Here is a 27,685-nt window from a genome sequence, read left to right as displayed (position 1 = left end):
GGCCTACTTACAGGTCTTCTCTTTCACTGGTGCTCTAGGGCCTCACAGGGCTCCTGTTCTCCTGGTCGGCCTGTCTCCTGTGGACATGAAGGGGTAATGAGTCGGCTCCGCAGGGTGTAGCCGGCAGAGAATGAGGCTCCAGCACTGACAGTTTTGTGGGTGGGGCCGGGAACTGCGCGGTCCCCTCTGTTCTGGGACTGGTGGAGCTCTTGTAACTCATTCAGGGCATGCAACTCACCTTGACCCTGGCTCTCCTGGGCCTCCTCTGCTGTGACCTGAGGACACTGCCTCAGACCAAGGTCTCACCTCTCAGTTCCTGGAGCTCCTGTAAGAGGAATAGAGGAAGTCCTCAAGCTGCAGACTGCAAGGACACCTTGGACTCCCAGTGCCGACAGGAGTGGTGGGCCGGACTCTGTGAGGTCCCCACTGTTCTTTGGTGAATGAATGGTCCCCTCCATACTCACTCAGAGCCCTCACCTTTACGTCGGCAGGACCCGGACCCAACCCTTCTGCTGGCCTGAGAAACTCTCAGAACAAGAACTCACACCCCTGATATGGAACAAAAGCCAGAGAGGGGCCCACATCTGGCCACACATGCCCAGGGCATCCCAGGGAGGACCGCAGGAGGTGCCCCAATTTAGTAGGATCCATGTGTCCTGGAGTGAGCGGTCTGCGTGATATCACCTTTATGTCTGGCAGGTCCTGGGACTCTCCCACTGCTGACCTGAGGCCACCGTCCTTACGCCAAGGCCCTGTCTCCATGAGACACTAGAAAAGGAAGTGAGAGCCCAACCACCCGCTGTTCCCTGGGTCTTCCCATGGCTGACAGAAGGAACAGGGAGGGGCTGGGGTCCTGTGTGTTCTGGTGTGGGTGGTCCCCTCAGCCCTCACCTTGACTCCTGGTAGGGCCTGGGACAAATCTCTCTGTCGATCTGAGCATGGCCCTCTCAGATCAAGGTCCTCTGCCCTCTGAGACTCCTGAGCCAGAATTGAGGCTCAGTCTGAAGGCCTCCCCACAGTCTCCTGGGCTGACATCAGGGCCACGGTGGATATTTGTGGGGCCCTCTTTACGTTCTGGGCTGGGGATACCTTCAGTCCTCACCAAAATCTCTTCCCTTGACATATCCTGGGATTCCTCCCTCAGCTGATCAGATGTCTCTCTCCCTTCTGATCCAATCTCACCCCTAAAACCAAGACCCTCAGCTCCCTGAAAACCTCAAGCCAGAAGTGACAAGGTGTCATATCCTGGGTGGGTCACCCCTGCCTGGGGTCTCCGAGAGTAGAGAACAAGGGACCACTGCATTCTGTGGGGTCCTTTCTTTTAGGAGTTAGGGGGTACCTTCAACTAGATCTATCACCTTGACTCCTGGCTAAGCCTCAGATGACTCCTTCTGTGACCAGATGTGGCTTTCTCTGCTGACCTGAAGTTGCCCCTCAGACCAAGACCTTCACCTCCCTGAGAGGCCCAAGATAAAAGTGAGGGTGCATCGTATCTGGGCACTTTTGCCCAGGATGTCCCAGGGCAGACAGCAAGGCCTGGGTCCAGACTGTTTTGGGTTGGGGCTTCCCTCAGTCCACCCTCAGAGTATTCACCTGTAATCCTGAGAGGGTCTAGACCAACCCTCTGCTGAGCTGGCATCACCTCCCTTGGCTCAGGCCAAGCTCTCACATGCTTGAGGACCCCTTTCCCCACCATGGTGGAATTGACAGCATGTCACACCCGGCTACCCCTACCTGGATCCCCTAGGGGTTGAGAACAGGGAAGCTGGACTCTGTGGTGTCTTTTCTGAGATGGGTAGGTATATTTAGTCTTCACGAGGGGTACTTACCTCGACTTCTGAAAAACCTGGCACTTGTCCCTCAGCTGATGTAAGGCTACTCCCCTCAGAACAAAGTCATTTCCTCCCTGACATCCTCCCCAGCCTGAAGTCAGAGGCTGCCACATCCAGACAGCCCTGTCTGGGTCCTCCCAGGGCCAACAACAGGGGTGGGGAGTTGTTGGGTCCTCGCTATCTGTGGTGGGAGGTCCCTACGTTCCTCCCTCTGTGTCCTCACCTGGATGTTTGGCAGGGCCTGGGACTCTTTCCTGTGCCGACCTGAGGCTTCAACCCTCAGACCCAAATCCTCACCACCCTCAGAGCCCCCGAGGCAGCAGCGAAGGAGCATCATATCTGGTCACACTGCCTGGAGCTTCTAGGGCTGACAGCGGTGACAGAGTGGGTTCCTGGGAGGCCTCTGCTGTTCTGGGGTGGCGGTATCCCCAGTCGTCCCTCAGGCAAAGGTGTTCACCTCCCTGACTCCCCAAAAGGAGAAGCAAGGATGCAACACTTCTGGCAACCCTGCCCAAGTTCTCCCAGGGCTGGGCTGGGCCCCAATTTACCTGGGGCCCTGGCTCCCCTGAATCCTTAACTTGACTCCAGGTAGATCCTGGGCCATCCCTCTGCTTTTCTGAGCTCATGCTCCTAATACCAGGCCCCTGCTCTCTCCCACACCTGGATGTGGAAGTCAGGACACATGCCCAAGGCCTCCCAGGGCTGACAACAGGCGCAGGCTTCTGTGGCGTTCCCTCGTTCTGGATTCTAATGCCCCTTGCCTCTTCTCTCTGTGTTTTCACCTGTCTACCCGGAAGAGTCTCGGCCCCCTATCCTCCAATCAAGGCCCACGCCTCTTCCCCATCTCAAAGGCAGAAGTCAGCGGATGTCATTTAGGGCGCCATTCCTGGGGCTTCTGAAGCTGACAACGGGGGTGGAGATGGACACTGTGGGTCTCCTCAGTTCTTTCACAGGGTCCCGACATTCGCGCCTGACAGGGCCTGGTCCTGTCCTTATTCAAACCCAGTCACCCATATCACAAAAAAGCTCTGACTTCCAGAGTCGACTGAAGAGGCATGGGGGAGGGGTGGCTAAGCCTGACAAGTATGTCCCCGAGTGGCTCTCGGCTGACAACGGGGGCACAGCTGGAAGATTCCGGACCCTCAGTCCAGCCTCATTATCTCACTTCATCTCTAACACAGACAGAGCTGGGTCCGCTCCGCCGACTGGAAGTGTGCACCTCACACCAAGGCCCTCCATTTTCTCAGACTTCCAAGGCGGAAGTCAGAGGACGTGACTTCCGGCACCATGCTCAGCGTGTCCTGCCTGAAATGGACTCCGTGGTTCCCCTTAGTGCACCCCCTGGGCCTCAACTTGGTTCCAAGCAGAGGCTGGAGCCCTGTCCCCTGTGACCTGAATTTGCCCCTTCACACCAAGGCCTAACTCCGTGAGTTCCCGAGGTGGGAATGTGGGAGGGGGGCTAAGCCTCACAAGTCTGCCCCGAGTGGTCCAGTGGTGGCAGCAGGGGCACAGCTGGATGATTCTGAGTCCCTCACCCCGCTAAGAGTCTCACCTCGACTCTAAAACAGACTGATCACGTTCCCCTCTGCCGACTGGAATCGTGCACCTCAGAGCGACCGCTCAGGTTCCTCAGACGCCCCAAGGCGGAAGTCAGAGCACTTGACTTCCGGCAGCATGCCAGGAGTGTCCTGGAGAAGTGGACTGTATGGGTCCCCTTACTTCACCCTCAAGGTCCTCACCTTCATTCCTAGGAGGCCTGTGACACCTCCCTGGGCCTACCTGAATATGCCCCTCTTGGACCGAGGTCCACACTTCCCCGATTCCTTGAGGCAGAAATGGACTTGTGTAAGTGAATCCTTGTATAGGTGAAAATTGGGGAATTGGTCACCCTGACACCTCTGTCTGGGTCCTTGCAGGGTTTACGGCATGGATGGAGATGGATTCTTTATATATGTTGGTGGCTGGATGGAGAAGGGATCCAAACCCTTGATCTTGGTGTTATCAAAGCACTCTGTAATCAACTGAGCTAACCAGACAGCACGAGATGGAGTTTTTGAGGTTGCTTTGTTTTGGGGAGTGGACCCCTCCGACGTCACTCATGAGGGCCCTCATCTTGGCAACTGGCTTCATGACCAAATGCTTTCTGGGAGATGTCCTCCCTGTCACATCTGAGAATTTGTCTAACTGCGGCCCTTGTGAAAAATGACTCCAAGTCTGGAGCTGCAGCAGGGAAGACCAGTGGTAGACAGTCATATCTATAGTGTTGCCTTAGAAACACCCCTCCTGCATCTATGTTTACCATATATATTTTAACTTCTATTCTTTGTTTATGCCTTTTTTTCTTAGTAATTGATCATCTTTGCAAAAAATGTTTATTTTATAAGCATTTTCAAAGAACTGGGTTTTGTTAGTTATCTCGGATATCTGTTTCATTATTAATGCATTTATCTTTATTATTTCCTACTCTCTTCTAACTTCGACTTGATATTGTATTTATTCCCCAGCTTCTTGATTTGCCTGGATGTTTTAAATGTTTTTTTTAAGTTTCTAATACATTTAAGGATATACTTTTCCCTCTGAGTATCACTTGAGCTGTATCACACATTCAGTGTTAAATACTTTATGTGTATTGCTTGAACCCTTCAAAAGTTGAGTATATTACTCTATTACTTATCCTATTATTTTTTCCATATATATCCCCATATAAGGGGGTGTAAAATTATTTTTGAGAAGATTGTGTAAAGTTTGAGAGGGATAGAATGTCATTTGAAGGAGATCTCAGGATCCAGGGGCATTATGTTTTGTTTTGTTTTATTTTGGTCATTAGTTATAGACGGGACTTAATCATATTCAAATGCTGTTGACAGAGTTGGTTTTGTTGCAGGAGTGCAAAGAAGTTTAACACTATAAGATCAATCAATATAATTGCCAAGTTGTAACAGTTAAGAAAATAGAAACCCTTCTGAACATTTAATACAGAGGGAATATAATTCATGGGATTGGTTACATAAGTGTCGGAGAAGACAAAGATGGCAGAGGTGGAGAATCCAATAATTAGCAACATGAAGTAGTAAATCCCACCTCTAGGCTGAGAGGAGAGGATGTTACTGGAGTGTATGTGTTGAGTTCGACAGGATCTGAAGTCATCGTGGGACAACGTGATGGTGGCTCATGGAAATATGTGATGGAGCCAACGAAAATATGTAGTCATTAAGAAGAAGCCACCTGATGCAGAGGAAGAATGAGGAAAACTCTGGCTGCTCGGTCCTGGTTTTATCTCCTGTGGGTCCCTCCAGTTGGTTAAACCAAAATGGCAGCCAAATGTTGGTGAGCTTAGAAATTGTAGCCTGCAGGGGTCAATCCCTGTATAGCAGAGAGCAGAGCAGAAGAATGAGTGATGGGTCTGTGGGCAAATAGTACTAAGACTGGCTAACTATGTGAACATATTGAGCGAGAAAAATCATATCTGCATTAATCTTAAATGTATTTTATAAAAATTAACATACATTAGTAGTGAAAGAAATGTTAGTCTAAAAGTATAAAATGTAGTGCTATGAGTCCATACTGATATAAATAAATGACTGAATAAATAAAGAAATAGAGAAGAGTAGACAAATCTCCTGTGCAGAAGAATTGCTGAGCATTTATGCAGGTACTCTCTACTCCTCAAGTGTGGGCTGTGCATTAGTGACATTCTTCCAATGAGAGTACAGTGTGGATGGGGGGAAAAGGGTAACTTTACAGTAGAGAAGCCTGAAAAGCACCTCCTGGGGGAGGTCATCAAGATTAACATCAACAGTGGTAAGGCACTGTTGGTAGTATATCTCCTTAATACCATGCCATGAGAATAGCACTTTACCTCTGTGGTCTTCCCCTTCCCAAGTTCATAATCCCAGTGTAATCACGACAGAATCATCAGAAAAATTCCAAAAGAGGGTCCTCCTAAAATATGCCTGACTAGCATGGCACTCCTCAAAACTGACAAGATCATCACAAACAAGGAATGCCTGAGAAACTGTCACAGCCAAGAGAGGAGCCTAAGGAGGCATCATGGGTAAATGTGGTGTGAAATGCTGGGTAGAATCCTGCAACAGAAAAAGGGTATTAGATAAAAATGAAGGGAAATCTGAATAAAGTGTGTGTTTTTGATAATAACATTTTATTAGTTTTGGTTTATTAGTTGTGACAATTGTGCTGTACTAAGATGATAGTAACAGGGTAGATTGAGTGAGACATATGCACCCTCTCTGTCCTATTGTTGTAATTTTTCTGTAAATCTACAATTATTCTAAAAGAAGTTTATTAAAAATTGAAAAAAGTAAATTGAGCCAACTCGATGAAGAATGTGTATGAAAAACCTATGGCAAACATTATACTTATATGGGGAAAAGTTGAAAGCTTTTACTCTGAAATTGGGTACTGAATGGACCCTTGATTTATGAAAATGGTGCTACTGCGAAGTAATGGGGAGAGGACAGTCATTTTAATAAATCACAGTGAAACAACTGTGTCTCTAAATAGGGTAGAAAATGCAACTGGAACCCTCCTGACGCTATACAAAAGCTAATGGCAGAGGAATTAAAGACCTAGTTTCCAAATTGTTGTAAAAAATGTCAGCCATACATGAAATTATGTAGAATAGTAAAATGAACCTTCCTATATTTTTGTCATCTAGAGAGCAGGCAGCATGGGTCAAATAGGGCATTGATAATCCTGGACGGAAAAGGCCTGTAGGAGGCTGGGGACGCTGGTCAGGTCAGTATCAGAAAGGATGCAGATGATATGAGTGGGGGAACGAGAGGAAGTGGCAGCTCCTTCTGCCCTTGTTTCCAACGTAGATTGCCTTGCCACCTTCATGGGCCTTTCTTTTCAAAGAGCACAATCGGGAATGTAGAGGTGGCTTGGGAAAAAGCTACCTGGATCGATGATCTGTTCATTCCACCTCCCACAGCATCCCCTGCTGAAATCTGGAGCCCTGGAGCTTCAAGAAGAATGGCCTGACAGCACGATTCAGAGACTCGTGACAAGAGATATTGGGCTGACACTCTGAACAAGCCCAGGAAGATTTTACCCACCTGGAGGCAGTGCCAGGTTATCCACATGTGACAGGAGTAGGGTCCTACCTCTGTCCTCACCAGGATGTGAGCTCTTGATGGGAGGAAGGGTTTCAGGGATTTTGCTTCCTTCATTATATGCTCATTTCAAGGTGTCCTGCAGATCCTGCGCTTTTGTGGGAAACCCTCTCTGGGAATCCCCACTATTGGGACTTGGAGTACTTAACGGAGCAAAGGAAGGGGTCTCTCCTGAGGTCAGAGGTACTCTAAAGGTAGAGAGGATAGGTATCATGGGATGACCCTGAGCAAATTCCACAATGGGAGGGGGCCTCCAGGGACAGCAGTGCATGGGCTTCTTCACCAGCACATCAGCTACCACCAGTCTGGGCAGGATATGTCATGGAAGTCTTAATGAAGACCCTTCACCATTAAAATGGGATTTGGAGTTCCTAGTTGGAAAGGCTTCAGGTTAGCAGTCAGTCTCAGAATGAGAATGGGGTCACCTAAACTGGAGCTCCAGGTGATGGGCTGAGAAGGCACTGCAGGAAGGAAGAACGCCATCTTGATTATCACATCTGCCCATGGATAGTTGCTGGCCCAGATCAATGTGTGCCCCGACCTCTGCTCCACCTACTTCCCCTCAGCTGTCCTCTCTCTCTCTTTTTATTCTTTTCCATTTACAAGTTGGATTATATTATATTTTGCTTTATTTTATTTTAAATTTTTAAATTTATTATTAGCATATTCATTCTTAAAAATCGTTATATTTCTTTATGCCCTTTTTTGGCTAAGATCAAGTGTAGTGCCCTCACACTTGACAGGGCCCTCACGGAATTCAGGAAACTCAAGATTCCACAAGTGGTTGAATTGTGGTTTTGTCAGAGATTTCACTGAAGGTTTGGGTCATCTGCACATCTACTCCGCCAAGGAACAACTGAGCTGTTGTGGAGGTTGCTTTCTTCCTCAGCATTGGCTATCAGTGTCTCGGATGTGGTTAGCCTCTCTTGTAGCCAGAATGTGGTACACAATGTCAGCGGTGAAGGTAGAAAATCTTGGGTGTTTATTTCACAATGGTTCCTCTTTGCCTCCCCCGGCCAGATCCACAAGGAGATCTTTCTCAGTTCTTCATTTTGACAACCTATTGGGGTTTCTGGGGGTAAGGCCCACGAACTTTCCTCTAAAGCCTGCAGCCCCACGTAGCTTATTACTCTCATAGTACCCCACACTCAACCTTCAGAAATTCATCAGAATTACCACTTAGATATTCTTACCAGTTTATGGCTCCAGCAGCTTTTGCTCCAGGTAAACAGATCTTTCTTGTGTCTCTTTGTATGCACCTGTCTATCCACATTTTGGGTTGGTGGTTTGCCCTAAAGTCTCAGTTCTCTGATGGGTGTAAGAACAGTAGTTAATTTTTCAGTTTGTTAAGCATTTTCTTGTTGTAATAATGGGAGTGTAGACAGCTGTACAGATTTTTGGACTGCTTTAGATATTACATATACATATTACCTCCCTTCATGTCTTTTTACTCTTCCCAATTTATGTCTTGATTGTCTTAAATATTTCTTCTATGTACGTTTAGAGCCACATCAATGTGATAACTTTTGCTTAACCTGTCAAACATAACTTAGAAAACTCAAGGGGAGAAAGAAAGTCTATTCTATTCACCCACATTTTTGCTTACTATGTTCTTTTTTCATTCTGGATGATCCAACTCCACATTAACCTTTTCATAAATTTATTTTTCTGTTTGGGGAACTGTCTTTTCCTTCATCAGAAAACGTCTTGATTTCCCATTCATCCTGAAGGATATTTTACTAAATATAGGATTCTTTCTTCACTCTTCTTTCCTTTAAGTACTTGAGAGATGTGCATTTTTCCTTCTGGCCTTTGTGATTTCTTTTGAAATAACAAAAACAAAAACCCACTATGATTTTAGTTGTTTTCCCTCTGTATTAGTCTGTAATTTGCAAAGAAACAACGTTTATTGCTTATAGTTTCAGAAGCTGGGAAGTCCAAAGTGCAGGGAACACTTCTGGTGAGGGCATTCTTTGGTGATGACTTCAGTGATGCAGTGTGTTACACGGTGAACTGGTGGATGGCTTGAACAGAGAGAGAGGGAGCTTCTCGTGTGCTCTCCTTTTAAAGCCAGCAGAACTACACCAATGACCACCCATCAACGGATTAATTCTCATACAGTCCTCACAATCTAATCACCTCTTTAAGGTCCCTCTTTCAGTGACCATAATAGGATTTCCATGCTCTCGACATTGGCAGTCAGGATTAAGCTTCTAATGCACAAACTCGAGGGACACAATTCAATCCATATCATCCTGTAAGCTGAGGTGTGGTTTCTTTCTTGCTGCTTTTAAGATTTTTTCTTTGACTTTAGTTTTTGGAAGTTTGAGTGGTGTGTCTTCACTTGGATGTTTTCGGGTTTTTTTTTTTTTTTAATTATTATTTATAGTATTTGGGTACTGACCTGCTTGAATTTGTAGGTTTATGGCTATTCTAAATTTGGCAAGTGTTCAGCTATTTTTATTTGGGAGCTTTTCAAGCCCTATCCTCATTTTCATCTCTTTCCTGTGCTCCAGCAACATGAATGATAGATCTTTTGTTATAGTCCTGTAGGTTCCCGAGGCTCTGTTCATTTTTATATCAATGTATCTTCCATCTGTTGTTCAGACTGGGAAATTCCTATTCTATCTTTCAGCTCACTGATTCTTTCCTCATTATCTCCATGCTCTTGTGAGCCCATCCAATGGGTTTTATTGCAGTTTTTCATTTGAGGAAACTTCACTGGATTTTTCTTTGTATGTGCTACTTTGTTAAGACCTTTTTTTTTTTCTCCATTTGTTTCAAGTATGGTCCTAATTTTGTATTGAAACATTTTTATGACAGTTGATTTAAGATCTTTGTCAGATAATTCTTTCATGTCTGTCACCTTGGTGTCGGCATGTATGGATTGTATGTTTTTACTTGTTTAAGATCTTCCTGTGAATTTTTGCTTTGTTTAAGTTTTTTCTGCTTCTTGTTATGTGAGTGAATTAAAATTTTTATTGAAGCATATTGATTGTATGTATTTATGGAGTACACAGTTATATTTCAATATGTGCATACAATTGGGATGATCTAATCTGGTAATTAGCATATTCATCCCTGCAAACCTTCATCATTTCATTGTGATGTGGACATTTGACCTCCTCTCTTCTAGTTGTTTCATAATCTGTGTTAAACCATTGTTATTAAAGATTCTTGGGTCCACGGCATAGGAATAGAATTTATTTTTCCTTTCTAGCTGTAATTTTGTGTCCATTAACCAGCCTCTCACTTCCCTCCCTCCTCCCTGCCCTTTCCCACCTCTAGTAACCACAGTTCCTCCCTCTCCTTTTACCAGTTCAATGTATTATTTTTTTGTTTGTTTCCTTGTTTGTTTTTAGCTCCTACATATGAGTGAGATCATGCGGCATTTCTCTCTCTATGCCTGGCTTATTTCACTTAATTTTCTCCAAGCCCATCCGTGCGGCTGGAAACAGCAGATTTTCATTCCTTTTTATGGGTGAGTAGTATTCCCTTGAGTCTATATACCACATTTTCTTTCTTTTAGTTGAAAGATAATTGATTATACATATTTGTAGGATACAAAGTTGAATATCAATACCTGTGTACAATATGTGATCAGTATATCAGGATAATTACCATGTTCATCATTTCAAAATTTGATCATTCTTTGTGACCCTTAACCAACTTATCGCTAACGCCCCTTCCCCTCTCCCTTTCCCACCTCGAGTAACGACAGTTGTGTTCTCTCCTTTTGAAAGTTTAGCAGATCGTTGGGATTTTTGTTTCTTTCTTTGTTTCTTATTTGTTTGTTTGTTTGTTTGTTTGTTTTTTAGCTCCAATTTATGAGTGAGGTATTTCTCTTTCTTTGCCTGGCTTATTTCACTTAACATGATTTTCTTGAAGTTCATCTATATTTCTGCAAATGACAGAACTTCAATCATTTTTATGGCTGAGTAGTGTACATATAATTCCTTTGTGTATATATACCACAGTTGCCTTATCCAGTCATCTGTCAATGGACGTTTAGGTTGGTTCTATATCTTGACTATTGTAAATAGATCTGTGATAAACATTGGAGTGCAGGTATCACTTGGACATGATAATTTCCATTCCATTGGGTATATACCCAGTAGGGGGATTGCTGGATCATTTGGTAGTTCTATCTGTAGTTGTTTGAGAAAACCCCATTCTGTTTTCCATAATGGCTGCACTAATTTACAGTGACACCAACAATGTACAAGGGTTCCCATTTCTCCACATCCTCACCAGCATTTGTTATTAACAGCCTTTTTGGTAATAGCCATTTTAAAGGAGCAAGAAGATATCTAAATGTAGTTTTGATTTCCATATCCCTGATGATTAATGACATGGAGCATTTTTTCATATACCTGTTGGCCATATGTATGTCTTCTTTTGAGAAATATCCATTCACCTTATTTGCCCATTTTTAAATTGGTTTATTTAGTTTTTTACGATAGACTTGTTTGAGTTCCTTCTATTTTCTGCGTATTAGTCCATTGTCTGACGCACAGTTTGCAAATATTTTCTCCCGTTCTGCAGGTTGTCTCTTTGCTCTGTTGATTGTTTCCTGTGCCGTGCAGATGTTTTTAGTTTGATAAATCCCCTCTGATTATTTTGCTTTTGTTGCCTGTGCTTTTAAGGTCTTATTCATAATATCTGTGCCCAGTTCTACATCGTGGAGGTTTTCCCCTGTGTTCTCTTCCAGAAATTTTATAGTTTTAGGACTTACATTTAAGTCCTCAATCCATTTTGACTTCATTTTTGTATGCGGTGAAAGATAGGTGTCTAGGTTCATTCATCTACACATGGATATCCAGTTGTATCAGCATGATTTATTGAAGGGGCTCTTCTTTCCCCAATGTTATGTTTTCAGGGCCTTTGTCAAGGATCAGTTGGCTATAAGTACATGGATTTATTCCTGGGTTCTCTATTCTATTCCAGTTTTCCATGTGTCTATTTGTATGCTGGTACCAGGCTGTTTTTGTTACTAAAGGTTTGTAGTACATTTTGAAGTCAGGTAGTGTGATACCTCCTGTTTTATTCCTTTTGCTGAGAATTCCTTTGTCTATTCGGGAATTTTTGTTTGTTTGTTTCATATGAATGTTAGGATTTTTTTTCTATTTCTGTGAAGAATGTCATTGGGAATTTGATAGGGATTGTGTTGAATCCGTAGATCACTTTGGGTAGTATGATCATTTTCACAATATTAATTCTAGCAATCCATGAGCATAGAATGTCTTTCTGTCTTTTTGTGTCCTCCTTAATTTCTTTCAGCACTGATTTGTAGTTTTCATCGTAGAGATCTTTCACCTCCTTGGTTAGATTTATTCCTATATATTTGACTTTTTTTGATACTGTCGTAAATGGGATTGCATTCTTGATTTCTTTTTCTGCTAGTTCATTAACAGTGTGTAAAAACACTACTGATTTTTGTATACTGATTTTGTATCCTGCTACTTCACTAAATTCTTAATTGAGCTCTAATAGTTTTTTGATAGACTCTTTAGGTTTTTCTCTATATAAGAACATGTCACCTGCCAACAGGGACAATTTTACTTTCTCCTTTCTAATATGGATGTCCTTTATTTCTTTCCTTTGCTCAATTACCCTGGCTAGAACTTCCAGTACTATGTTAAATAGGAGCGGTGAGTGTGGGCATCCTTGTCTTGTTCCAGTTCATTGAGGAAAAGCTTTCAAGTTTTCACAGTTCAGGATGATGCTAACTGTGGGTTTGTCAAATATGGCCTTTACTGTGCTGTGACACTTTTCTTCTATGCCTAGTTTGTTGAGAACTCTTATCTTGAAGGGATGTTGAATTGGATAAAGAAAGTTTTTTTTGCATCCTTTGACATCATCATATGACTTTGTCTTTCATTAAGTTGATGTGGTGTATCACATTTATTGTTTTGCTTATGTTGAAACTTCCTTGCATCCCTGGCATGAATCCCAGTTGATTAAGTGACGTATAATCTTTTTGATGTTCTGTTGGATTTGTTTCCTAGTAGTTTGTTGAGAATTTTTGCATCTAATTCATCACAGATATTGGCCCGCGGTTTTCTTTTTTGGTTGTGTCTTTGTCTGATTTTGGTATCAGTTATGCTGGCCTCATAGAATGAGTTTGAAAGCCTACTGTCTTCTTTAGTTTTTTGGATAGTTTGAGAAGAATTGGTATTAAATCTTCCTTAGAACTTTGGGAAAATTCAGCAATGAAGTCCTCTGGTCCTGGGCTTTTCTTTGTTGAGAGACTGCTGTTTACTGATTCAATCTCATTGCTCATTACTGGTCTGTTCAGGTTTTCTGTTTCTTCTTGGTTCAGTCTTGCTGTGTTATATATGTCCAGACATTTATCCATTTTCTCTAGATTTTCAAATTTGTTGGCATATAGTTGTTCATAATAGTCTTTTACTGAGTCTGCATTTCTGTGGATTCAGTAGTAATGTCTCCTTTTTCATTTCTGATTTTGGTATTTGTGTCTTCTCTTTGTTTCTTGGTTAGTCTAGCTAATGGTTTGTCAATTTTGTTTATCTTCCCAGAAAAACAAGTGTTTGGTTAATTAATCTTTTGTATCATTTTTTTTTTTTTTTGCCTCTTTTTCATTAACTTATGCTCTGACTTTTATTATTACTTTCTATCTACTAATTTTGGGGTTGGATTTTTCTTGCTTTTTTAGTTCCTTGAAGTATACTATCAGGTTGTCTATTTGAGATCTTTCATCTTTATTTGACATAAAAACTTATTGCAATAAACATCCTTCTTCAAACTGCTCTTGCAGTATCCCATAGGTTTTGGTGTGATGTGCTTCTATTTTTATTTGTTTCAAGAATTTTTTTGATTTCCTGCTTTCCCTCTTTTTTGACCCACTGGTCATTCAGGAGCATGTTGTTTAATTTCAGAGATTCTGTATAGTTTACAAAGTTTCACTTGTTATTGATCTCCAGATGTATTCAATGTGGTCTGAAAAAAATACTTGATGTAAGATCAATATTTTAAAATCTGTTGAGACTTGATTTGGGCCTAATATGTGGTCTACCCTGGAGAATGATCCATGTGCTGATGAGAAGAATGCATATTCTGCATTTGGATGAAATGTTCTGTAAAGGTCCGGCAGGTGTGTTTGCTCTAACGTGCGGTTTAAATCCAATGTTCCTTGGCTAAATTTTTGTGCAGGTGATCTGTCCAATGCTGAGAGAGGGATGTTCAAGTCTCCAGCTATTATCATATTGGGGTCTATCTGTCCCTTTAGCTCCAAGAATAATTGGTTCATATATCCAGGGGCTCGGATGTTGGGTGCATGTATATTCATGATTACTACATCCTATTGCTGAATCATTCCCATTATCATTTTATAATGTCCTTATTTGTCTCTTTTTATAGTTTTTGTTTTAAAGTCTATTTTATCTGATAGAAGTGTACTTATTCCTGCTTGTTTTTGGTTTCCACTTGTGTGGAATAACTTTTTCCATCCCTTCTCTATTAGTCTATGTGTGTCTTTATGTGTGAAGTGAGTCTCTGGAAGGCAGCATATATAGTTTGTTCTAGATTTTTAGTTCATCAGTCAGTCTACATCTTGTAATTGGGTAATGTCATCCATTTATATTCAGGGTTGTTATTGAAAGGTTTTGCCTTACTCCTGGCATTTTATTGACTTTTTAAATGATTGTTTTATGTTTGTTTTGCTTGTTTCGTTCCCTTTGATTACTTTTCTTTTATGTTTTTTGTTTTTCCTTTTCTTCTAGTGATAAAATATAGGTTTTTTCTCGTTCTTGTTTGCGTATCTACTCTACCAGGGAGTTTTATTCTTTCTCATGCATTCATGACAATGATTATTGCTCTTTTGATTCTGAATGTAAAACTCCCTTGAGGATTTCTTGTACGGTCAGTCTCATTGTGGTCTCCTTTACTTCTGAAGGATAGCACTGCTGGTTATAGTGTTTTTGGTGGGTCATTTCCTATAAGGTTTCTGTTGAGAAGTCTGCTGTTAGTATGCTGGGGATTCCCTTATAGGTGACTTGACACTTTTCTCTCCCTGCTCTCTCTTTCTCTCCCTCCTTCTCTCTTCCCTCTTTTTTTTTTTTTTTTTTTTTTTTTGACTTTTGAATATTTGACCATAGTATATCGTAGGAGGGCATTTTTTTTTTTTTTTTTTGAGGGGGAGTTTGAAACTGTTTGGGGATCTCTGAGACTCTTGAGTCTGGATGACCATATCTCTCAGAATACTTGTGAAGTTTTCAGCTATCATTTTGTTAAATACATTCTTTTTTCTTTTTGGTCCAACTCAGTTAATTCAAAAGCCTGTCTTCAAGTCTAGAAATTCTTGCTTCTGCTAGTTCTAGGCTCTTGCTTAATCTCATGGTGGTATTTTATTATTTTGTTGAATGAATTCTTCAGTCCCAGGATGTTGCTATGTTCCTTTTTATGATATCCATCTTTTTGTTGAATTTCTCCTTCAGGCCCTGGAATGTTTTTCTCCCTTATTGTTATTTCAGTCTATTTTATTGCATAATGCTGAGTTTCCTGAAGATTATTATTTGGAATTCCTTTTGCGGTATTTCATAGATTTTCTGCTGTTTGGAGTCTGGTATTGGAGAACTATTGCTTCCTTTAGTGGAGTCACGTTTCCTTGTTTTTTTCATGCTTCTCATCTCTGTGAGTTGATGTCTGGGCATCTGGTGTGGCAGTCACTTCTTCTAACTTTTGGAGTAGTTCTTTAATGGAGAAACTTCCTGTAGAAGTGTTCTATATTACCAGTCAGGTTGAGTAGTTCAGGTTTGGTTCCAGGTGAGCACCGTAGGGTAGTCTTCGTGCAACTTCTTCAGCTGCATTCAATCTTGGAGTTCTCTGTGGGTGTCTTCATGACTGAGGCAGTGGGGCCTTTGGCAGTTTCTTCTTGGGAGTGGGTAACACTGAGTAGGGTTTTTGTGGCTACGGGCACAGCATTAAGTACCTTGGGGGTAGGCTGGTTCGCTCAGTGTTTCCTGTGCCAAAGTGAATGACTCTGTATGGTGTCGCTGTGGTCACCAGTCGAACTTTGATTCCTTGGATAGGTGTTGTGGTAATGGTCAGTTCCTCTGGTAAACTGGGCAGGGTTGAAGGGGTAGTGAGCAGAGTGTACAGTACTGGGCAAAGTGCTGGTGCACTTCTTTGTGCCCCTGAGTGAGGTGGGCAAGCTTTCTGAAGTTTCCCCACTGGAGTATGTGGGTCTCTGCAAGTTTATCAGGGCCACAATGCACTGTGCATACCTGGGAGAAGCCAGCATGCTCCCCTCAACCTCTCAGTTGGAGTGGGAGTTCCCAGCAGGCTCTCCAAGGTGGGTAGGACACTGCATTACCCAGGGGAGGTGGTTTTGCTTTCTGAAATTTCTCTGCTGCAGTAGGTGGATCTAGACAATATTACCTTAGATGTGCCCGACTGTGAGCACCCAAAGGTGCTCCAGACCATCATGCTCCTGCCACCCTCTGCACTGTATTGGGTGATTTTTGTTTGAGCTGTTGCCATTTTGGTTGTCATGGTATTTTACTCTGGATCTTATTTAATGCTTCTGTTGTAGCTGGCTTCCTCTGACACCACTCTAGCAAGAGAAGCAGGGTACCCTTTCATTACTGCCATGTGGAAATGGAAGACCAGGTTCCCGTCTTGACCTCCACTGACACCCAAGTCTCTTCATTACTGCTGAGTGGGACTGGCTGCTCTGGGTCCCCACTAGGCCTCTTACTGATACCTCCTTATATGGGAGTGGTTGGTATTTTCATTCATGTCCCCCATGTGGCCTCCACTGATACCACGGTTTGTGGGGGATGCCCTCATTATTGCTGGACAGTAGTGAAAGTCTTCACACTTCATTAGGCCTACTTTGTTGACATCCCAGTTGACAGAGGAAGGGGTAACTTGTTATTTTTGGATGGAAGACCATGTTCGCCACATAAGCTGTACAGACAAGCTGGGGTTGGGGGTAGGGGAAGGCCTCATTTGTACCTGGTGGGGAAGAAACTCCAAGCTCCCACTCAGACTTCTCTGACACCAATCAAATGGTGGTGAGGGGGCAGTTGGAGCACCATGGTATATCCTGATGAGGGTGAAAATCTAGGCTTCCTACTTGGATTTTGTTGGTGTGTGTGTGAGGGAAGCCTCAGATTATTTAAAACATTTTTTTTTTTGGTCGTGGTGTTTGGTGGGAGTAGGGCAGTTGTTGTGTAAAAGATTTCCATCCTATTAGGCTGACCCCTTCCTTTTTTGCATAGACAGAGCAGGCTTTTGTTGAGGCTTTTTTTGCCCCCTTCACCTGTTGGTCTTTTCATTTGCTAGCTTTTAAAGCTCCATTTCTGAAATATATGAGGCATAAGGATAACCCAAATAACACACCACTGTGTTATTCCTTGGACGCCAAGGTCTTCACCAGCCTGCATTTCTCTCTCCACTGTTAAGTCTTCTTATGCTTGTTTTACATATAATGTTCTGAGTGTTTAGTTGTACTTAGCAGGAGAAATGGGGGAAAACACATTTACTCCATTTTCCCAGAAGTGGAAGTTGAATCCCTATGGAGAATTTTACAACAGTGATAAGACTGAATAAAAGCCAGCCTTGACTTTGGTCACCACCATATCTCGGTATATCTACATAATTCAATTGACAAAATACTCTCCCCACAAATCTCTCATCTTTAATCTTTTAAAAAGTTGCTTTACTCTGCAGAGAATATAATTTTAAAATAGAGTTTTTTTGAGGTATTTTTGACATTGACATTCAAAGAATTTCCCAAAGTGTCTAATTTGAAAATTTTACATATCTATACACCAGGAAAACCATCACCATGGTCAAGATAGTAAACATATCCATTACCCTTAAAAGGTTCCTCCTATCCCTTTGTAATTCCTCCCTCCAGCCCCTTCCTGTATCACCAGTCCCAAGCAACTATTTATCTGCCTGTCCTGGTAGATTAGCTTGAATGTTGAAAAGGCTTATATGAATACTTGAGAGGGGGATGGTTGCAGTGTATTGTAGGTATATGATTATCTTTTTAAGAAACTGTCAAATTGTTTTGAAAAGGTGTCATTTTATAATCTCACCAGGTATGTATGAAAGTTCCAGTATTTTGCATGCTTGCCAACCTTTAGATGGGATGATCCTTTCCAATACCAGCCATTCTAATAGTGTATAGAATTCTCATTGTGATTTCGATTTTAATTTTCCTAATAAATAGTGATGTTCAGATTATTAATGTGACTATTTCCCAGCTTCTTCCTACATAATTCTTATTTTCTGAAGCTATTTTAAATGACACTGTTGTCTATTTTAGACAGGTACCGCTTTTTGCATAGACTAACTTGTGGCCTGTGAAAAATAATTTTAGTTCTCCTTTTCCAATCTGGAAGCCTAAATTTTTCTTGATGCACTGAACAGAATCCCAAGTACAATACTGAGCAATCCCCCTCCCCGTATCATGAATTTATTATTCTTTGATAATAGTTTCCTGCATGCAAACATCCACCACAACTTCTGGCATGTAAATATCTGCCTCACTGCTGCACACACACTATTAAAATCCAAGTCTCGGTACTACACCTATTGAGATAAGTAGGTCCCCCAGATTTGAAACAAGACTGGGATACGCAGAAGAGCGAGTTTATTTACTGAGTCTGCCAGCCTGAAGGCAGTGATTTCAGACTGGAAAACAAAACTGGGGGGACCTCTGTGTACACTGGGAAAAGGGAGTAGGATGGAAAAGTTTCCTGGTGGCAGCCAGGAAGTGAGTGGTCATCAGGGTACCTAAGAGAAATTTTTAGAAAGATAGTAGGATGATTCATATCTCCTCATAGACTTAAGCGTGGCTACATTACCGTGGGTGGATTGTACGTAGGACATACAAAATCCAGGTAATGGTGAAGGGTGGGAAAGAACAGAATGAGCCACTGAATCAGGTGGCACTGGGGAAGAGCTTGGAGAAGACACCCTCTCCTTGCCATGTGATCCCCCAGAAATGAACCATGAGGAATGTGGCAGGTCTATTCGCAAGGCGCTGTCGGTTGCTAAGAAAACACCCCATTTTCCAACCAGGGCACCTGGCCTCCCCCCACTCCCGGAGGAGTCAGGATGGGCCACTGTGATGTCTTTGCCACTCCTGCCAGGACAGGGCTAGACAGGCTGGGGGACTGGCTTGCTGACCAAATGAAGCGTAGACTGTGGCTGCTCATTGTCCTGTGCAGGGCGTATATAGGGAGGCCAGGGGCCCTGGGACAGACCACTGGGCAGTGCTGACATGGTAAAGGAGACCAGGAAACCACAGCGCACCAGAAACAGCAAAGCGGGGAAGAAGAGGAAGAACCCCTCTCCACCCAAGTCCAGAGGAAAGGGCAAGGTGAGATGACCACCCAAGCTCCTTCTCGTCTTCCCCTTGACTCCTTTCTCCCAAGTTTACTACCCTGTCCTCACCTGGTACAACCCCCTCAGCCCACACGCATTCTCAGGAAGCCCTTGTTCCCATCCCTTCTCCACCGTCTTCCCCAAACCATCGCCCTTCTGTGATCTCCCTGTTGTCCTTCCAGGGGCCCAAGACAGCCGTGAAACTTAAAAGACCCCTTCAAGGGAGTGTAAGGACAGAAGGCACTGCAATAATTATCGCCCCCTGAATTAAACCCCAAAAAGGTAAAGGGCCAACACTATTCAGCCACTATCAACAGCTGAATGAGGAACTGCAGTAAAAAGAGCCATAGCAGGTCCAAAAGGATAACGAGATTTGTCGTTGCACCTCGGGTGAAGAGGAGATCCCAAGTACCAGTGATGATCTGGGCACCCGCCAAATTAAGAGTGAGACCGGAAACCTCGAAGTTATCTGCCCTGGATTGTGGCAATTGAACCTATGAGGACTTGCCTGAACTTTGGTCCCCCTTGCAGCTGCAGCCCAGCCTCATAATCGGGACCCAGTACCTTCCATGCGTCAGCAGGCAGCTCAGCACCCTCCTGTGTCTGCATCTCCGCTTAGTGACCAGGCTGCACATTCAACTCTATCTGGCTCCACAGCCTATGCTAGTCCTGTCTCCCTACCTTGTGCTCGGGTTCAGATAGAACCTCACATTTGACTGGTTTTGTAAGCAATCCTTGGAGGACCAGAACATTCCTGCCCTGCTGCCTCACCACGCCTGACATTTTCTCCTCTCCTCACCGCTTCAAGCAGGCCAGTTGGGCGTTCCAATTCCTCTCTGGCACTGGCTGCTCCAGGTTGAGGATGAACGACAATGCCTGATGCAGGAGGAGCAGGTTGGTCTGGGGCTTCTCACCGTTGAGGTGCAGCTGGCACGTGCGCCCCAGCTCCTTAAAAGCTTCTTCATTGTCTCTGATCCCCAGCGGCTCATGGGGGTTACTGGTCAACCGGCGTTCCTTCTCCCACTCGGCCTTCTGCTCTGGGGTCAGAAGGTCGTCCTCATCTGGGCTCCTCCGTGTCCTGGGGCCTTCGACTCCTTCTCTTCCTCCGAGCTGTCAGCTACCGACGTGTTCTCCTCGTCCTCCGTCTCCTCCCGCTTGATTGCGCTGGCACCCGCCGCGGCACCCCTCGCCCAGTCCGTTGTAGGAGGCGGGAGCGCTCAGGGAGGGCGCTGGGCTAGCTGGGGAGGCTGCGATGACAGGCGGCCGACACTGCCTGCGAGGCCCTGCTCAGAATGGGCGCCTCCCACCAGGCCAGCGTGCCGCCCGCCCTGCAGCAGGGGGCCTGCAGAGCCCGTGGCCAGCGTCCTGTGGCCACACAGCAGCCGGTGCACATTGCACGCCCTGCCATGGACCACGTGGATGCTTTCATCCCGGTGGTCCAACATCTTGTTCAGGCTGTGCGGACCCCATCGCAGCTGGGCTTTAAGGCACAGGGAGCTCCTGCTTGGGGCCACTGCGATGTTCCTGCCAGCCCTGTGGGGAGCCCACGGGGGTCAAGGGGCTAGAGGAGAAGTTATTGCTTGAATGATCCGGGGAGTAGGTGGAGGCCAGAGCCTTCCCAAGGGCATCGTGCAGCTGCAGGCTATGGTCTGGCAGGAGCCCACGAGGCTGTTGGTCCGCTGATGGCCCGTGGTTGGAGATGCTGCTGTAGGCGGCCCTGAGGGCCAAGGAGAAGGTGGACACAACCCGAAGCCTGCCGTTCACCTCTGCTCCCTGCAGCTGGTAGCCCACGCGCTGGTGCTGGTGCAAGCGACCAAACACACTGCCACAGCTCACTGAGCTACGGGCCTGGCGGGACGGGCAGGGGAGACCAGCTTTTACCCAGCATGGCCTGAAGCCCGCCCGGCCTGGCGGACTCCAGGCTGCTGTCGGCGGCTCTCCACTGAGGGTTGCCGGGGTAGGTACTGGGAGTTACCCTTGATGCCCAAAGGGGACAGTGGCCTGGGGCTGCTGAGGGCCAGCTTGCCCGGCAGGAAGCCAGCCTGAGTCAATTCGCCAACACCCGCGTCTCTCCTGAAAGTGGCATAGGCATTCTGCTCACCGCCCTCGCCTCCAAGTTCGGGTCCCAGGAATGTCGTGGGACTCACCCAAGTGGGCCCTTCACTGTAGGTGGGGCTAGGGTCAAAGGGGTAACTGTTCTGGTTGCTGGTGCCCCAGGAACCCGAGCTGGGTGAGTCCTGGAGACCCGAACCTCCAAACTGCTCACCTTCAAGGAGGCCACAGGCAGCAGAAACATCACGCTAACATCCACGAGGTCGCTGACTTCCTTGTCTGTGCCCGCAGGTGCCATCCTCTGTGGCTGACTCATTCTCCAGCAGTGATGGTGGGCACAGAGGCCTAGAGACAGCCCCGCACAGCACTGCCTGGCACACAGTGAAAGGGGGTGGGGTATCGGGGTGGCGGTAGCATGAACCTGGGGGCACTTCCCCGACAAACAGGCATCACTACCCGGCCCCACACGGTCACATGTTGGCGGCCGTGCGTGGCCCTGGCCCCCTCCTCCATATCACCTGGGGCGTTGGGGCAGGGTCGTGCATGGTCCCTGCGGTGCACGGATCCTGATTATAAATTTAGTTCCGTTTTAAAATAATTTAAGATCTTAATTTATATTTTAAAAATTACTCTGTGCTGTAGTTAACTGAAGTAAATGGAGAAGAGATTCCCTGTCTAAAAGGCAAGTTTAGATTTTTTTTTTCTGGGTTGGATCTCCACTGCAGATAAGTGACTGAGATATTTAAATGGAAATGGGCAGCAATTAGTAATTGGGAATAGATTTCAGTCAGAAGTAAAACGGAAACATTGCTGTAATTAAAAAATTTTGTGTCCTGCTTTATTAATCTTTGTCTAACCTAACGTCATCATGACATTCTTATGTCTTGTTTTTTTAACAGGTCATTTGTTTTTGTGTGTGTAAGCTCTTATATTTTATTTTTTCTAGCTTTATTGAGGTGTAATTGACAAATAAAATGGTCTATATTGAAGGTACGGAACGTGGTGATTTGATATACATATGCACTATGAAATGATTACCACAATGAAGTTAGCACATCCATCACCGCACACAGTTATTTTTGTGTGTGTGCTGAGAACACGTAAGATCTACTCGTAGGAAATTTCAAGTATACAAAACTGTATTAACTATTGTTACCATACTGTTCATTAGATCCCCAAAACTTACGCATCTTGTCACTGAAAGGTTGTAGCCTTTAAGCAACATCTCCCCATTTCCCCCACACCTGAGCCCCTGGCAACTACCATTCTGCACTTGGATTCTATGAGTTTGACTTTTCCTGTCGGGCCTTTATTATTCTGAGGTACTGTTCGTCTATACTTATTTTGTTGAAAGTTTTTATTGTGAAAGGCCATTCACATTATTTCAAATGATTTTGATGATGTTCAAATGATTTTCCTGCATCCACGGAGATGGTCATATGATTGTAGTCCTACACTCTGTTGATGTGGTATATGCCTCTTACTGATTTGCATATGTCCAACCACTCCTGCATCCCAGGGATAAGTCCTACTTCACCATGGTGTGTGAACATTTCACTGTGCAGTTCCATTCGGCTTGCTGATATTTGAGGATTTTTCTGTCTATTTTCATCACAGCGATTGGACTGTAATTTTCTTTTCGTGTAGTGTCCTTGTCTGGATTTGATGTCAGAGTAATGCTGGCCTCATAGAATAAGCTAGAAAGTGTTTTCTCCTCTTCCATTTTTTGGAAGAGTTTGAGGAAAACTGGCATTATTTCTTTAAATGTTTCATAGAATTCAGCAGTGAAGCCATCAGGTCTTGGGCTTTTCTTTGTTGGAAATTTCTTGATGAATGACTTAATCTCCTTTTTCAGTGATCTGTTAACATTTTAAATTTCTTCATGACCTAGTCTGGGTAGGTTGCATGTTCCTAGGAATTTATCAATTATACTCTAGATTATGCACTGTGTTGGCATACACTTATTCATTATATTCTCATAATACTTTGTATTTCTGTTGTAGCAGTTGTAATGTCTTTTTTTTCATTTATAATTTTGGTTGAGTCCTCTCTCTTTTTTGTTGGTTAGCTAAAAATTTGTCAATTGTTTGTATTTTCAAAAGTCCGATTTTTAGTTTTGTCGAGTTTTTAGATCTTTTTTTTTTTTCTCTGTATTTTTACTCTAATCTTTATTATTTTCTTCTTCCTACTAACTTTGGGCTTAGTTTTTTCTTTTTGTAGTTCCTTCAGGTGCAAAGTTAGGTCTTTATTTAAGATCCTCCTTTTAATTTTTTTAATGTAGGACTTTATCGGTGTAAACTTTCATCTTTGAACTACTTTTGCAGAACTCCGTAAGCTTTGGTATATTGTATTTCCGTTTTAATCTGCTGTAAGATTTTTTTTTTTTTTACTTTTTATTTATTTTTTTCAAGTGGGTTAAGTGAGCCATTATTAGAATATTGTAGCAGTTGTGTTTGAAGAAGGCAGGCCTACAAATTAAGGATTTTAAATTTAAGTCCCTAACTGCATCAACAGAAAAACAGGACTGGAGCTGCACTGGGGGACAGACGGACCCAGTTCTCACATGGACGTACACCTGTGCATGGACACCCGACGCCCTCACTATGCATGGAGCTGGACCAGTTGGCAGTAGATACAGAACGACTTCTGCCTTTCATCGTGGAACTGGTTTTTATTTATTTATTTATTATTTTTTATGAAGGCTATGGGAAGCAGAAAGAAGCAGCAAGTACACGTGCTCCCCACTCAGGTAGTAGAGGATGAGGCATGTGGCAGAGAAGAGACAGCCCCTGAGAAAGCGGAAGGGAAAGCCACGTCCTTGTGAGGGAGCCAGGTATGCGCAAGAATATTAAGAGAACATTTGTGGAAGACGCAGACAGGGGACAGACGGGGACAGACAGGGCCTCCGAAGTGAAAGAAAAGATGGGAAAAAGGGCTGTGGAGAGCCTGACGACGGCGATGGCAGCCGGTCAAAGGGCCCCCCGGCTCTAGGCGGGCACGCAGCGCTCGGCGGGACCCCGCCAGCCTCCCTCTCACGGTGCACAGAAGAGGATCAGGCCACACGCGAAGCAGCTTCCCGCGAGTCTAGCCCTCGCCAGGCGGAGGAACTGCAACCCCCCTCTCCCCACCGTCTCTGATCTTGCGTGACCAGTGCTCATGTCCCCAAGGGGGTGCACCTGTGCCTGGAGACACTGCGATACCAGGCCAATGCGTGGACTGGACGGAGCAAGCTCACGTTCCATGTCCCTGCTCCCAAAATTCATTTAATATACTGTCCTCCGATACAGGACGTATCAGATATTAAACTGATGAGAATAGATACTACACATGATCTTGGCCAAAAGGCCGAGAAGCGATGTGGAACTGGTTTTTAAAGAGTGGGAGGGGAAAGAAAACAAACAAACAAACAAACAAAAAAACCCCAAACTAAAAGAGGACCTGATCCTTTACAAAACATTTCTGTAGACACTAAAGGGGGTGGGGTAGGGGGAGGAAGTGTGAAAGCGAGCCCTGCCAGCAACCTCAGCTTTAAGGAAAGGCTCTAGCTAGCTAGACCCAAACAGAAATCCTCAGTCTGGGGGAGCAGCTCACCGCACACCTGGACGGCGCCTCCCAGCCCAGACGCAACTGTGCGAGGTCACCAGAGAGCAACGCAGGCCAGGGTGGCCTAAGACTGTGTCCATCAAAATGAATCGGAACAGAAAAGGAAAAAAAAATACAGTAAACCACCACCAGTAGCCGCACAAGAAAAAACCACACAGCAACCCTCCCCTCCGACTTCCTGGCCAGGCTTCAGGGCGTCGCTGCGGATTCTCTCCTCCCTCCGTTGTGGGCAGCGCGCAGCTTCTGGGATCCCTACTCTCTGGCCGGGTCTGGATTTCAGTTTGTTCTTCAGTTGAGCCTGGGGGGTTGGGGGGGTCTCAGGAAGGCGCAGCAAGGGAGGCTTTCTGGCAGGAGCGAGGCTGCGCTGGCGCTTCCTGCCTCTGCCACTCGTAAGGTTCATGTAGCCGCCACCGCCCACCCTCCAGCCCACGGGGGCGGCCGGGACTACGTGTGCACAACAGAGACCCCGGGTCTGCTTGGTTTACTTTTAACTCCATCATCATGAGGTACTTAAAGAAACCAAAAATCTTTCAACCTACAGTTTGCCATGAAGAGACGCAGCCACAGATTGGGGGCCGAAGACAGGGAAAAACAAAACCAAAAGGAAACGCCCTGCTGGAGTCAGGAGCCCCGGGGAACCAGCCTTGCTCAGACCTGTCACAGTGTCCACGGTGAGCCTCCCTTGCGCCCTGCTGGGGGCAAAAGAAGGCGGCCTGGGGCAGAACCAGCACCGGAGGTCCACTTGACTGCTGGTGTTAGGGAAAGTAACGGGAAAGAGATCAAGGAAGAAAGCCCCGTGGAAACGTCCCCCAGTTGTAATCCTCGTCCGCCTGTGAAGCAGCATCTCCCAGCCGCGAAGAGACTTTGCAGCCAAGAATCGAGGTGTCGCTTGTGCAGAACGGCCGTCACTCACTCTGTAGGGTGAGCACAGTGGAGGGCGGCACAGTGTGTCCTTCTAGACCAGGGCCAGGTAACAGTGAGGAGGGAGCCTGTCCTCCACCGGTCCTGGCTGGCACTATCCCACGTGGCTGACTGGAGGGTGGAGCGTGGCGGGATCACGTCAAGGACGTACTCTCGCTGGCGGTCCACGGCCGAGGACGTCTTGGGTACTGCCAAACTCTGGGGACAAACGCAAGGGTACTGGGTGTTCAGGGACGTCTTCTTCCAGGTGGAGGCGGTGCTGCCCCTTCCGGCGCTCAAGGCTCTCTTGGAATGTCTGCCAGTCCTCCTGACCAGGGCCGTGCCCAAGGCCGTGTTTTGCAGTTTGGGGACTGGCTAAACCTGTACAGGACACCATGGGTCATCGTGCCTGAGCCCCAGGACAGCTGGTTGGAGGCCAGTAGCACAGCTCTGTTACTCCAGTCGCGAGCCTCTCCTGAGCTGAGCATGAACGTACAGTGGGGTTTTATGAGCTGCTTCAGTGTGGGTGCAGCGCGGTGGCAGGCGCGGCGTCCTGCTGCAGGAGGCGCTGCTTGATCGCACGCTCCCGCTGTAGCGCCTTCACAAAGGTGGCCTTGAGCCAGCTAGTGCCCTCCACCTTGAGCGCCTGTTCTCGCACATGATGGCCCCGCCCTTGCGGCTTGCGAAGGCCATCTTGCAGTGCACGCACATGGAAGGTTCCTGGGACAGCACAAGGGCGGCCAACATCCGGCTTGCTTGCATCTCCAGTAGGTTCTGCACCACTTCCTCCAGGCCAAATAGGTAGACGAACTTCTTGGCAGCACTGGGCAGGAAATTTATCTCCGGGGTGAGGGTTTTGGGAGGGGGAATCTCAAGCAGCATCTTCTCTAGCTGTTTGCACAGCACGAGCTCGGCGGCCACCTCTTGGCTGCCTGGAGACTCAGTGGAGGTGATCATGGAGGCCACGCTGGTGGAGGTGGAGTTGGTCTGAGCAGAGTTGGTCGTGAACCCTTTAGTGACGCTGAGGAGGGCTACAGTATGTTGATGAGCAGAATGGTATTGGGGACGTTGGCGACACGGATAAGTCCTTGATGTATGACTCTCTATCCCTGAATTTGAACTCTGGGCACGGACACCCTGGGGTCCAGGAGGAGGGGCAGTGCCCCATGCTAGAATGTTGTCTGATGTTGTGGATTTGCTGGGATCCCCTGACGAGTGGGGCTATGACCACCTGTTAGGTCACCTGCAGCACCAGCACTGAGGATGCCTGCTGCCCTTCCCGGACCAGCAGAAGTGGGATCATGCTGCCCGGCATTTAAGTTGAAGAGGTCAGAAGTGACGGCTTGCTAGCAGGAATGTTTTGGGTGCCCTGCACAAGCAGAGAACGGGTGGTCATGGTGCTTCCAGTGGAGCCTTTGGGCTTCTGGGCAGTGGCTTCCTTCTGCATTTGACACTGTGGCAAGTTTTTCAACAAGATGAGTTTTGCTTCTTCTGATCTTAATTCTTCTATCAGTTGCTTGATCATCCTTTCTCATTCTTCAGGACTACTTTTGATGAGGGCCTCATTGCTTGTTTCCATCAAGGCCAGTGCCACTAGCCACATGATGCAACCTTCGGCCGCACAACTGGAGCCCAGCATTGGTGTTACAACCTGAGACATGCACAGCAGGTCAATGAGCCTGGCCTGAGGCCCCCAAAACACTAGAGGGCTCTGAAAGGCAAGGTCGCCTGTCCACACTAGCTCATCAGCGCCCTTGCTGTAAGACTTAAATATAACTTATTATATATATTTAAGGTCTACAA

The 27,685-nt window shown here is 45.6% G+C and overlaps 1 non-coding gene and 2 pseudogenes across 1 annotated transcript; all 3 read right to left on the bottom strand.

Annotated features, from left to right (window-relative positions):
* Nucleotides 1-23: 23 nt before the first annotated feature.
* LOC134368366 (transcription factor E2-alpha-like) lies at nucleotides 24-21,695 on the bottom strand (annotated as a pseudogene).
* A 29-nt stretch (nucleotides 21,696-21,724) lies between these two features.
* Nucleotides 21,725-27,464, bottom strand: LOC134368365 (transcriptional repressor p66-alpha-like; annotated as a pseudogene).
* On the bottom strand, nucleotides 24,545-24,736 carry LOC134368865 (U2 spliceosomal RNA). The gene has a single exon (XR_010022553.1). It is a non-coding gene; the product is annotated as a U2 spliceosomal RNA (small nuclear RNA).
* Nucleotides 27,465-27,685: the final 221 nt, after the last annotated feature.

Source organism: Cynocephalus volans, chromosome X, assembly GCF_027409185.1.
Source record: "Cynocephalus volans isolate mCynVol1 chromosome X, mCynVol1.pri, whole genome shotgun sequence".
Lineage (NCBI taxonomy): Eukaryota > Metazoa > Chordata > Mammalia > Dermoptera > Cynocephalidae > Cynocephalus > Cynocephalus volans.
This window is presented reverse-complemented; position numbering and strand designations above follow the sequence as displayed.